This window comes from Lithobates pipiens, unplaced genomic scaffold (assembly GCF_037356315.1).
Source record: "Lithobates pipiens isolate NorthernLeopardFrog02 unplaced genomic scaffold, aLitPip1_a1.2 Scaffold_3, whole genome shotgun sequence".
Classification (NCBI taxonomy): domain Eukaryota; kingdom Metazoa; phylum Chordata; class Amphibia; order Anura; family Ranidae; genus Lithobates; species Lithobates pipiens.
The window spans coordinates 44526309-44540384 of record NW_027507790.1 but is presented as its reverse complement, the minus strand read 5'-3'; positions in this window follow the sequence as shown (position 1 = coordinate 44540384).

The following is a 14076-nucleotide window of genomic DNA, read 5'->3' as shown; positions in this document are numbered from 1 at the left end:
GTATTGCAGAGTATTGGCAGAGTATTGCAGAGTATTGATAGGGTATTGCAGAGTATTGGCAGGGTATGTATTGGCAGAGTATTGGCAGAGTATTGGCAGAGTATTGGCACAGTATTGGTAGGGTATTGCAGAGTATTGGTAGGGTATTGCAGAGTATTGGCAGGGCATTGCAGAGTATTGGCAGGGTATGTATTGCAGAGTATTGGCAGGGTATGTACTGCAGAGTATTGGCAGGGTATTGCAGAGTATTGATAGGGAATTGCAGAGTATTGGCAGGGTATTGCAGAGTGCAACTTACACACTAGTGACTAACCTGGTATCCTCTTCCCTTCTGTTCTCGGGGGAGAAGTAAACTGGAAGCAGTGCAGCGGCTGTGGCCCCAGGAGGCCAGGACTGTCTGGCACTGGGTAGAGGGGAGGGAGGGGACAGTCCGGATCCAAGCAGGCACGCAGCGTGTGTCACACTGCCCACTGACTCGTGCCAGTGCGTGCCCACGTGTATGGCCGATGTCATGTGACCGGTTGCTAGACGCGGTGCGGCCCCTGCCTAGCAACCAGTCACTCGGGCGGCCGAGGAGCGGCGGCGGACTACGCGCTGCATAGCCTCAGCCCTCAGGCGGCTAATGGTAACGGCGTTCCCGCTGTGGAAATAGTACGGGAACGCCGTTCCCATGTGTTCCCGCAGGACTCGAGCCCTGCCATCAGGTTTTTATATAGCGTCAGGGACCCCCATATACTACCTAATAAAGGTTTTCACCCCCTGATTGCCCCTAGAGTTAACCCTTTCACCAGCGATCACCGTATAAGTGTCACTGGTGATGCTGGTTAGTTATTTAGTTGTTTAGGTTCCCCGTCAGGTTTTTATATAGCGTCAGGGACCCCCATATACTACCTAATAAAGGTTTTAGCCCCCTGATTGCCCCCAGGTAACCCTTTCACCCCCTTTTGCCAGTGTCACTAAGTGATCGTTTTTCTAATCATCACTGCATTAGTGTCACTGGTGCCGCTAGGTAGCTAGTTATTTTTTAGGTACACTGCCAGGTTTTTATAGTTTTAGGTACCCCCATATACTACCTAATAAAGATTTTAACCCCCTGATTGCCCCTAGAGTTAACCCTTTTACCAGCGATCAATGTATAAGTGTCACTGGTGACGCTGGATAGCCAGTTAGTTATTTCATTATTTAGGTTCCCCGTAATTTTTTTATATAGCGTCAGGGACCCCCATATACTACCTAATAAGGGTTTTAACCCCCTGATTGCCCCTAGTTAACCCTTTCACCAGTGATCACTGTATAAGTGTTACGGGTGACGCTGGTTAGTTAGTTTGCTTTTTATAGCATCAGGGCACCCACCATTTATTACCCAATAAAGATTTAACCCCCTGATCACCTGGCGGGTGATATCAATTAGGTTTTAGGGTCAGATAGGGTCTGCGTCGCCCCAGGCAGCACTAGGTTAGTGCCAGTACCGCTAACACCCATGTGCAAAGCATACACAACCCCTGAGTGGTATAGTATCTGAACAGATCAATATCTGATCTGATCAGATCTATACTAGCGTCCCCAGCAGTTTAGGGTTCCAAAAAAAAATGCATTGTTAGTGGGATCAGCCCAGATACCTGCTAGCACCTGCATTTTGCCCCTCCGCCCAGCCCACCCAAGTGCAGTATCGATCGATCACTGTCACTTACAAAACACTAAACACATAACTGCAGCGTTCTCAGAGTCAGGCCTGATCCCTGCGATCGCTAACAGATTTTTTTGGTAGTGTTTTATATTTAAATCCTGAAGGCAGTGCTTGGATTTCGGGGTCTCGTACGCGGATAGGCTCCCAAAAAGTCCCCCACATGTGGTATCCCCGTACTCAGGAGAAGCAGCAGAATTTATTTTGGGGTATAATTTCACATATGCCCATAGCATGTGTGAGCAATATATCATTTAGTGACAACTTTGTGCAAAAAAAAAAAGTCTGTAATATTCCCGCAACTTGTGGCAAAATATAAAATATTTCATGGACTCAACATGCCTCTCAGTAAATAACTTGGGGTGTCTACTTTCCAAAATGGGATCATTTGGGGGGGGGGGGGGGGTTGTGCTATTTTGGCATTTTATGGCCTTCAAAACTGTGATAGGTAGCGAGGAGTGAAATCAAAAATTTGCACCCTTAGAAATCCTGAAGGCAGTGATTGGTTTTCGGGGTGCCGTACGCGGCTAGACTCCCAAAAAGTCCCACACATGTGGTATCCCCATACTCAGGAGAAGCAGCAGAATATATTTTGGGGTGCAATTCCACATATAACTATGGCATGTGTGAGCAATATATCATTTAGTGACAACTTTTTGTAAACTTTTTTTTTTGTCATTATTCAATCACTTGGGACAAAAAAAAAATATTCAATGGGTTCAACATGCCCCTCAGCAATTTGCTTGGGGTATCTACTTTCCAAAATGGGGTCATTTGGGGGGGGGGGGGGGGTTGTACTGCCCTGCCATTTTAGAACCTCAAGAAATGAGATAGGCAGTCATAAATTAAAAGCTGTGTAAATTCCAGAAAATGTACTCTAGTTTGTAGACGCTATAACTTTTGCACAAACCAATAAATATATGCTTATTGACTTTTTTTTACTAAAAACATGTGGCTGAATAAATTTTGCCCTAAATGTATGGCTAAAATTGAGTTTATTCGATTTTTCTTATAACAAAAAGTAGAAAATATCTTTTTTTTTCAAAATTCTCAGTCTTTTTCCTTTTATATCGTAAAAAATAAAAATCGCAGAGGAAATCAAATACCATCAAAAGAAAGCTCTATTTGTGGGAAGAAATGGACGCAAATTTAATTTGGGTACAACATTGCATGACCGCGCAATTACCAGTTAAAGCAGTGCAGTGCGAAATTGTAAAAAGACCTCTGGTCCTCAGGCTGACAATTGGTCCGGGGCTTAAGTGGTTAAAATACATATACATACATACTGTATAAAACAAAACGCATAATAACCACAATCAACATAACACATGAATCAATCTCAAAATACATTCCAGAAATGTTAATGGTATTCCGCCATCTCCCCCCTCTCCCATCCCAGCCCCAAAAATTATAAAGCATATGTATTACTTCTTCCATACACCTAATTTTATCTATCTCCCTAAACCAATCCTTTATCGTCTGGATATTTTTAGGCTTCCAGTGTTTTGGAATTAGTACCTTTGCTGCGTTCAGCAGGAATGGTGTAATTGCTTCTCTATATTTCTTCCTTGGCATCCCCGTTACATAAAACAGGCATTGCCAAGGATCAAATTCAGTTTCAATCCCACTAATCTTCTTTATCCAGTCTACTACTTCTCTCCAATATGGTTGAATTAAGAGACATTGCCACCATATATGCGCATGAGTTCCATCCTCCCCACAGTCTCTCCAACAAAAAGGAGATGGGTCAGGATTGATTTTATGCAGTTTTATTGGGATATATAACCACTTCATTAGAATTTATAGTTAATTTCTTTCATCCTAGTGTACATTGAAGATGAGTGAACATAATCATAAACTTTACTGCTCATTATTTCAGGTAGTACATGGTTTAGTTCTGATTCACAACTCTCCAAAAGACACATGGAGTCCACATCTGGGGAAGTCATCAAGAGCCTATATACATTGGCAATCCCCTGTCTATTTTTTCCTCCTTGGTCAACTAGTCTTTCCCATGAATCCAGTCCCCTAGCTAAACGAAGAGGCATTGGAAGAGATCCTACAAAATGTTGAAGTTGTCTATATCTCCATGCATCCCAAGGCGTTTCACCATATTTTTCTTGTAATTCCGATAGTGAACAGAGGACATTTCCTTTCAAAACATCTTTTAATCTCAGATGGTCCAAAGAGGTCCATTTTAAATATAATTTATTTTCCTTAACTGGAGGGAAATAATTATTACCTGAGAGGGCATTAGAGGACTATTATATTGCCAAGATCTATTTTTAGAGAGCTTATCCCATATTCTAAGTGTCTCTACGGTAATTGGGGCCATATCTCTAGGGAGACCTCTGTGTTGGCTGTGTTGGCTTTGTATCCAGAAAATCTGATTCAGAGCGGAATTACTCAACTCTGACTCAGTACAGAGCCTCTATTCACCTCAGCATGTGTGGGCCCATACCAAATCTAAGTAATTTCTGTAACATAAAGTCCCAGTCTAATCTATCAAAGGCCTTTTCGGCATCTATTTATAGAAAAAGAGCAGGTTTCTTCCCCTTTTTTGCAACATGCATCAGTAAAGTTTTTCTTAGTATATTATCTCTTGCCTCCCTACCGGGAACAAAACCTGCTTGATCTTTTTCAATACAATCAGGCATAAGTGGTCTCAATCTTTCGGCCAAAACTCAAGCATATATTTTAACATCCTCATTAATCAAGGATATTGGCCTAAAGCTTGAGCACAATGTTGAATCATTTCCTTCCTTACATAGAAGTGATATATAGGCCCCCAAAGCTTCTTCATTAATTTTCAGGCCTTCCCCAATGGAATAATATATATAGTCCTTCCCCCTAGGGCAGTGTTTCTCAATTCCAGTCCTCATGGCCCACTAACAGGTCATGTTTTCAGGCTTTCCATTATTTTGCACAGGTGATTTGATCAGTTTCACTGCCTTAGTAATTACCCCAGCTGTTTCATCTGAGGGAAATCCTGAAAACATGACCTGTTAGTGGGCCATGAGGACTGGAATTTGGAAACACTGCCCTAGGGTGAGTTGAATGATTTCAGTTTGTACTACAATGTAATAATAGAAATAATGCACTTCAATTATCCTGACACCATAACAACCATGGTGTCGGGATGATTGAAGTGCTAACACCAGGTGTTTGGAGTATCTTTATAAGCTGATTGTTGAACTCTCTAAAACAGTGCCCATCAACCCTGTCCTCAGGGCCCACTAACGGGCCAGGTTTTATGTATTACCTTGGGGAGATGGAGACTAGAATACTGCAATCACTGAGCAGCAAATTATATCACCTGTCATGTATTTCAGTTATCTTGCAAACCTGGCCTGTTAGTGGGCCCCCGAGGACAGGGTTGATGACCACTGCTCTAGAATACACATATTTCTATTGTTTTTTAGGATCTGGGCCTGCTGTCCCTCCATCCCTCTCTCCCTCTCCCTCCATCCCTCGTTCATCTCAGATGCTAACCAAATCACCTTAGAGCCACGCCCACTATTTTGCTGAAACCACACCCATTTGACACAAGATATGGTGGGGGTTTTTTTGCACTGTGTTTTCTTGTTGTTTGCCAGTGTATAAACACTTAAAAATTTACTAAAATATATATATATATATATATATATATATATATATATTTATTTTTATTTTTTTCCTCCTGAAGGCTCATTCAGAAGTGCAACTGCCCATGCCACCCCCTGAAAAGGCCAAATCACTGCAACCACATGCATTGCACATAGTTGCATCACAGCCACAGCGCTATCAACTTGAATTGTTTGCATTCAGCGGTAGGCAGGGGGTTTACCTTTTACCACAGGGGGCTTAATTTTTTGTAAGCATAGCAGTGTGGCTTTGGCCTGATTGCCTGCATCTTTTTGTTTAGGTGGGCAATTGGTGGCACTTAAACCATGGCTCAACTGCATGCTTTTACCTCCCCCATGGCCACACACCCCTAAAGCCCCATACACACTATCAGTTTTTCTGCTGAGTTTTTTCATCAGATTTACCAAAACCATATAATATGAGGACAAACCTTAGAAGTTTCAATTCGTATGCAATCAGGCAGGTGCTTCTACTGCATGGTTTTGGTAAAACTGAAGGAAAAACACAGCAGAAAAACTGATAGTGTGTATGGGGCTTAAGACACATTTATTCGCATGCATGTTAATAATAGTATTATATTTGCTGTTACTACTTTCCATGTAGTCAGACTTCCATGAAGGCAATTGAGAATATGTATATATCTTAATTTTCACAAAAGACTCTTTAAAACCTTTAAAAACATAGCAGATCAAGACAGGTACTACATATTATTTCCAAATGTTAATTCCACTGTTTGCCTTACATCAAATGTGTCTGAAAATCACAAATACACCATTTTGTAATGGCCTGATCTCAGTAAAGGGAATTTGTATTGGTTGGCATGAGATACTGTACTTTAAACATTATTTTTGAAAAAAACCTACACATTTTAACCCAAAGCCATGCTATTTGGTGTCAGGTTTTTGTATTAGTTCCTCATTCTCGCTCTCACTGTGTCACTGACTTCCAGTCCATGTAAGACAGTAATATACACCTTCGTCATCCAGAATGATATTTGAAATGCTCAGATAACCTATATTACCAGAGGCAGATGCTGTAAAACGAGACGAGACCCCTTCTCCTCTGCCTTGGCTAGAATCAGTGAAATAGTATAGGATGTATTTTGGCTTGTCTCCATCTTTCTGCACGTAAAACGCCACCCTGTTACTACTGACAGTCAGCCCCCCTCCAAGGCTACAAGACATTCTGACATTTTGTCCGGGTGATGTCATCACTGTGGGGTCCTGGGTTACTGAGTGCTGAGCCTGAGACCCTGAAGACATAAAAGAATAAATAAAAAAATGAAACATACAATTGTGTATTTCTTTTTTATGATGAGAGAATTGTCTTGGAATCCATTCTGTTTTTCTTGTAGTCTTCAAAATTCTATTACCTGTTATTAGGATACCCAGCAAGAATAGACTTAGAGACAGACTGATCATGGTGAATGAGAAGTGACAGTCACACAGCTGGGCTCACTTTGCCTGCCATGGCCTGGCTATAATAAACAGCTTCACTCCTCCCATTATGCAAATTAACTCCAGCAATTTATTAAAGATGTAAAAAGAAAAAAGAAAAAAACATCAGTGAATATGGTGATAATGGTTTTGCTTTTGTATAACATTAGTGTGCTATTTCCTTGGAATTTACTCTTGCCATTTTCCCTTTTCACTTTAAAAGGAGAGTTCCAGACTGGGTGAAAACAAATTAAAAGTCAGCAGCTACAAATACTGTAGCTGTTGACTTTTAATATAAGAACATTTACCTGTGCAGAGAGCCCGTGATGTTGGCACCCAAAGTCGACCCGTCCATCAACTCCACAGGCAGGCACCGGCATCTTTACTAAAGGAAACAGAAAGTGAAGCCATCGTCTTCTGGGACACAAACAAGTCCCATAAGGCAACGGGGGAAGGTGGAGGGCACAATAAAACTGCGTAAGTGATGTACCTCGCCACGGCGACATGGGATGGAAGTCCCGAAGGAAATAATAAAAGGTATGAAAAAAAATGAAGCGGGCGTGGTTTGCTTTTGTTTCAAACAGAGTTCAATTTTTGCCTGGAACCCTGCTTTATATTACAGACTCGTTGAAAACTGATATTTCAACTTCAGATGCAGGTTAGGTTATATAATCTATTGATTTCTGATGACATTTAAAGACTGTGATAAAATTTACCTCTGTATCCTGAATTAAGGAGAGGCTGCCCATGGGATGATATTTTAACCACATGGTGTATATGGTCTATCAAAACAAAGTTCTTGGAGTCTAGGTAAAATTACATTTCAAACATTATACTTGTTTTACTTTATAGGATACTATTGGGTTTAATGACTAGGTAGATTTTACTACCTTGAGATGTTTGCCCTCTGAGCGTAAGGAGAAGGGCTGGGTATCCAGGGTTGGATCAAGCACAAAATTTAAATCCTCTGCCATAATTACTTTCCCTTCTTTAAAATTATCTAGCTTACTCATTACTTTTCTCAAGAAGGAACACGGATGGATATTACGACAGTATATGTTCACCAAAGTATAATCAATATTAAACATGGAACCCTTGATGAACAAATACCTTCCTTCGGAATCAGATTCCATTGCTATTAAATTAAATAATATATTTTTGTCAAAACCTATTGCTATTCCTTTGGATTTCTTATCAGAAGAATATCCATGAAACTTGTTCTTTAGAGTTCAGTCCAACCCTGGATGACCGTTTAAAGTGAGACTCTTGTAAAAACAATATTAGATGCCTAACTTTTTAAATTTTGCAGTATTTGATGCTGTTTACTAGGGCTATTTAGGCCCCTGACATATGTCACTATCTTCAAAGACACCATTTCTTACGTAGGTGGAAGATAAAATCCCATACTTTTTTACTATGAGGTGGAGATACAAATATTTCTAATTTACCAGAGATGATCCAATCCATTTAACTAACATACAATTTAACAACATATAACAAGACCGTACAACACCCCCTAATAAATCCCCAATAGGATTCCTCTTGTGAAAAAATGTGTCAAAATTGTCTGATACTAGTAAAAAAAAGAATAATAAAAATGCTATAAGTCTATCCCTATTTTGTAGACACTAAACTTTTATGCAACCCAATCAATATACGCTTATTGCGATTTTTTATTTTGAAATATGCTCTGGTCAGGAAGGGGGTAAATTCTTCTGGGGCTGAAGTGGTTAAATACCTCGTGGACCGTTTTTTCAAGATGACTGTTTTTCACGGACTCAGGTAGACCACGAATCCTCAAATTATTCCGTCTACTACGGTTCTCCTGGTCCTCTAATCTGTATCGTATAGTCCTCATTTCCAGCCAGTCTGATTCCGCCCTCGCCCGCAGATCCAGAATTGCTTTTTTATGTTCATCCAAATGTGCTTCAGATTCTTCAACCCATTCTAGTAGCATTCAGTTCTCCTTTGATCATACACTCTAAGTGAGACATCATCTCAGCCATATCTTGCTTTTGTGGGAAGAGCTTGTAAGCTATCCACGTCTTTATCTCCTGCCATCTTCTATTGTTGTTGATCCTTTGGCTGACTTACTTCTTCACCAGGCCCAATGCTTTTATTCATATGATCTTCTTGGGAGGAGATTATTGCCTCTACACTTCCAGTTAAATTTTCAACTATTTGTTACATTTTTTGATCAACTTTATCCTGTACGATATACGTTTTTATAAAGTTGCAATTCTTGATTAGTTTTTACCCCATTTCTCCCCATATTTTCTTTTCCCAATATGTCATTCCTTCTGTTCATTCACTGTCTCAAAAAACAGCTTAATTATCAAATCATATATACAGAATGATATGTGGGAGATCTAAGGGGTTCAGCAAGTGGCTATAATAATAAAAACAGGCAATAACGATGGTAGGAGTACTAATGTAGGATGATCTATATGTATTGCCCAACCTAATCTATTAAATTTCTCTTCAAAATGCCTTCATTACCCCCTTCAACCATACAGTTCACATTACATGCAGTAATCTGATTGATAAGTAATTCATGAAAATCAATCGACAATTGGAAGAGCAAATTGTCAAGGTACTACTATAATGAGCCCACAGGCGAGCAGGGGACACGGGATCCCCCAGGGCGTGAAGTCTAAGGGCCAGCCAGTATTCTGCCAGGTAGCTAGTGATTTGCAGACTGTACCTCAGTCCCTACACTAATAAAGGACTGCTGCAGAATAGGGCAGCAATCAGCAGCAGTGCACCACAACCCTCCAAATAGTACACCTATACCAGTCCTTACAAGGACCTTTGTGGACCAAGTAGCTAGTGATTTGCAGACTGTACCTCAGTCCCTACACTGATAAAGGACTGCTGCAGAATAGGGCAGTAATCTTCAGCAGTGCACCACAACCCTATATATTGTACACCTATACCAGTCCTTACAAGGACCTTTGTGGACCAAGTAGCTAGTGATTTGCAGACTGTACCTCAGTCCCTACACTGATAAAAGACTGCTGCAGAATAGGGCAGCAACCTGCAGCAGTGTACCACAACCCTCCAAATAGTAAACCTATACCAGTCCTTACAAGGACCTTTGTGGACCAAATAGCTAGTGATTTGCAGACTGTACCTCAGTCCCTACACTGATAAAGGACTGCTGCAGAATAGGGCAGCAATCTGCAGCAGTAAACCACAACCGTCCAAATAGTACACCTATACCAGTCCTTACAAGGACCTTTGTGAACCAAGTAGCTAGTGAATTGCAGACTGTACCTCAGTCCCTACACTGATAAAGGACTGCTGCAGAATAGGACAGAAATCTGCAGCAGTGCACCACAACCTTCCAAATAGTACACCTATACCAGTCCTTACAAGGACCTTTGTGGACCAAGTAGCTAGTGATTTGCAGACTGTACCTCAGTCCCTACACTGATAAAGGACTGCTGCAGAATAGGGCAGCAATCTGCAGCAGTGCACCACAACCCTCCAAATAGTACGCCTATACCAGTCCTTACAAGGACCTTTGTGGACCAAGTAGCTAGTGATTTGCAGACTGTACCTCAGTCCCTACACTGATAAAGGACTGCTGCAGAATAGAGCAGCAGTCAAGTATAATAGGACTGCTGCAGAATAGGGCAGCAGTCAAGTATAATATTCTTTCTATATTTGGAAGAAAGTATATTATACGTGTACAACCCTATATACTGTACACCTATACCAGTCCTTAAAAGGACCTTTGTGGACCTAATAGTAATAGCTAGTGATTAAACTGACTGTACCTGCTGCACACAGCGTCCTGTCCCTCCCTGCACTGACAAAAGACAGGCTGCTACAATCACCAACACAGCAGTGCACTGAACCCTATATACTGTACACCTATACCAGTCCTTAAAAGGACCTTTGTGGACCTAATAGTAATAGCTAGTGATTAAACTGACTGTCCCTGCTGCACACAGTGTCCTGTCCCTCCCTGCACTGACAAAAGACAGGCAGCTGCAATCACCAGCACAGCAGGGCACTCAACCCTATATACTGTACTACACCTATACCATACCAGTCCTTAAAAGAACTTTTGTGGACCTAATAGCTAGCGATTTGTGTCACTAAAGTCTCTCCCTGCTCCACACAGCGTCCTGTCCCTACACTGAAATAAGACAGAATGTAAAATGGCTGCCAGATCAGGTCTATTTATAAGGTAGGGGGAATGTTCACTTGTCCATGTGCTGAAATGTCTCAATTGGCTGTCCTGTACCCCATGATGGATGTGTCATCATGGGTCAAAGTTCTTTCAGTTATGACAAAACGCTATGGGCGGGGCTAACACATACAATGTCACCATGCCTGTTTCAATTGTTTGTATTACCTGGAGATACTTGCAATACTATGTGGGAACGTTTTATATGTACAGTGCCATTTTCATGGCTCACATGTGAGTGACACTATGTGGGCATCTCTATTCTGATTTATGGTGGAATCTCGCAATGTAATGGTTGCCATGCACATCCAATATACATCTGGGAAATTAGAGACACAAAGCAACATGGGTCGCAGTACCTCATGACAAGATATTACTTACAGGCTTATTTTACTCAGTAACAGCATCCACTTGGTAAGAGTCCATCCCCTATATTAGTGACGGTTCACATGGTGATCATGGAATTCCTCTCCCCACAGTTAAAGAAAACACACACACACACTTAACCCCTTCACTGCCAGTGAAATTTTTACAGGAATCAGTGCATTTTTAATTGTATAACTGTATTAATGCCAATGGTCCCAAAAATGTGTCAAATTTGTCCGACGTGTCCGCCATAATGTCGCAGTCACAATAAAAATCGCTGATTGCCGCCATTACTAGTAAAAAAAATATTAATAAAAACGCCATAAAACTATCCCCTATTTTGTAGACGCTATAACTTTTGCGCAAACCAATCAATAAACGCTTATTGCGATTTTTTTAACAAAAATATGTAGAAGAATACGTATCGGCCAAAACTGTGGAAAAAAATGTTTTTTTATATATTTTTGGGGATAGTTATTATAGCAAAAGTAAAAAATAATGCATTTTTTTTCAAAATTGTCGCTCTTCTTTTGTTTATAGCGCAAAAAATAAAAACCGCAGGGGTGATTAAATACCACCAAAAGAAAGCTCTATTTGTGGGAAAAAAAGGATGCCAATTTTGTTTCAGAGCCACGTCGCATGACCACGCAATTGTCAGTTAAAGCGACGCAGTCCCGAATCGCAAAAAGAGGCTTGGTCCTTTAGCTGGAAAATGGTCCGGGGCTTAAGTGGTTAAAGGGCATCTATATATATAACAAAAAGAAGTACAATATGTCAACAGGTTTTCTTTTTACATTTTAACTAAGTGCAATTATTGTAGATACTAACTTAATAAAAAAGAGAATGCATATTAGGTGGCATAAAATTCTGCAATATACGTATTATACCATGTATGACACACCAGCACAGAACACATCCAAATTGCATACTGACTTGTAAACATGGCTTGGCAAAACTCAGTACTGTATTTACAGTCCACCAAGCATCAAATAAATTTTTGCCAACAGATTCAGACTGGCACCTGCAATAAAATGCAAAAATATTAATAATTTCCCACAGCAAATTAAAAATTGGTAGACATGGTACACTCAATGGGAAGCCATCCATACAGCCAGCATTTTCCTAGGCAATGTAGAAAGTCTACAACAACAGAATCATTTTCTGAGCCTAGGAAGTGCATTATGGGTGATAGATCAACAGTGAGCCAATTTAATAGGCTTTTCATCATGAGTAGCTGGGCTTGAACATTAATTTAATTGGTTACCCAAGTGCTCATCAAAGAAAACAACCAAAAACACATCAGGATACTTTTATTCCAGATTTTGAGTGACAATAAAACACTGGTGGGGCAAGTTACACAATGACCCTATATTTATCCAAAAAGTGGGTCTGAGGTGTACCCAGGTATGCAGGTACTCTGGACTTAACTAATCAAATGCTAGGAGTAACCTGGTAACTGGATAGCATACTAAAACCCTCTGGCACAGCTACTTTTTTTCTTCAGTAGGCAACTGTCAAACAACACACATGTATTTGTGATACTTCCTCATAGTACCTGTAATAATGTGATACTGGCTCCCAGTCCATGTTAGACAATAATAAACAGTATCATCCTCTACCTGCACTTCATTGATGTTCAAATAACCTGTATTTCCGGAGCCTGATACTACAAAACGGGATGGAACCCCATCTCCTCTCTTTTGGCTGGATTCAGTGCTGTAGTACATGAGGTACCTGGGTTTGTTTCCATCAGTTTGTTGGTAAAATGCCACACCATTTCCACTGACAGACAGACCCCCTCCTAGGTGACAGGATATTCTGACATTGTTCTCAGGTGATGTTGTCACTGTGGGATCCTGTGTCACTGTGTGCTGAGCCTGAGACCCTGCAAAAAAGCAAAACATGTGTAAAAACATGTAACCATTGCTGTCCTTCTATTAAAGTCATTCAAATCTCCATTACAATGAAGACACATTGCTAAGTTAAATAATTAAAAATGCATTTCACTGATTAAAAAAACAAAAATGCAACAATATCCCATGTCTACCATTTATCACAATAAGCCTGCACTTTTTTTTATTATTTTTTAACATTGTAGATAATGAAAGCCTTTTACCAGTTATTAGAATACTCAGCAGGCAGAGTTTGTGCAAGCTGATCATGATGCAGAAAAAGACTAAACCTCCTAACACTAGACTTACAAAGCTGAGCTTACTGGGTGTAACTATTACTTAGCTTTAATATATAGGGGGTTCTTGGTCCCATATGCAAAGCAAGAGTAGATTCGTAGATTTAAGCGTGATATTGATAAATAGCATGATACATGGTCCTACGCCTTCCTCATGACACTCACGTAACCACTTTGTTACCACACATCACTTTTCCTATACCATAAAGATATTCATAGCATTAGTACCTCTGTGGTGCTGAATGATGGATGCAGGTAAAAGAAGCCATGGCAAAGAAAAGGTTAAAATATTCTGGTAAAATTGGTTGTATGTTCTTATAAAGTTTTTAAAGTCAAAAGTTCACACAAATATTTAAAATTACCATTAATCCTTACTGGTAGCAGCAGGTGAGTTTCCTTTACCTGTAGGTGGTTTCCCTCTGAAAATACTATTTGCCTCGCAATGTCTGGCTTTAACATTTTTGAGTCATAAACGAAAGGTCCGTGCCCACGATCGGACTTTTTGACAACAAACATGCAAAGTAGCTGTTTTGGGGCAACATCCGACCTTGTGTACGCTCCATCGGACCATATTTTGCGG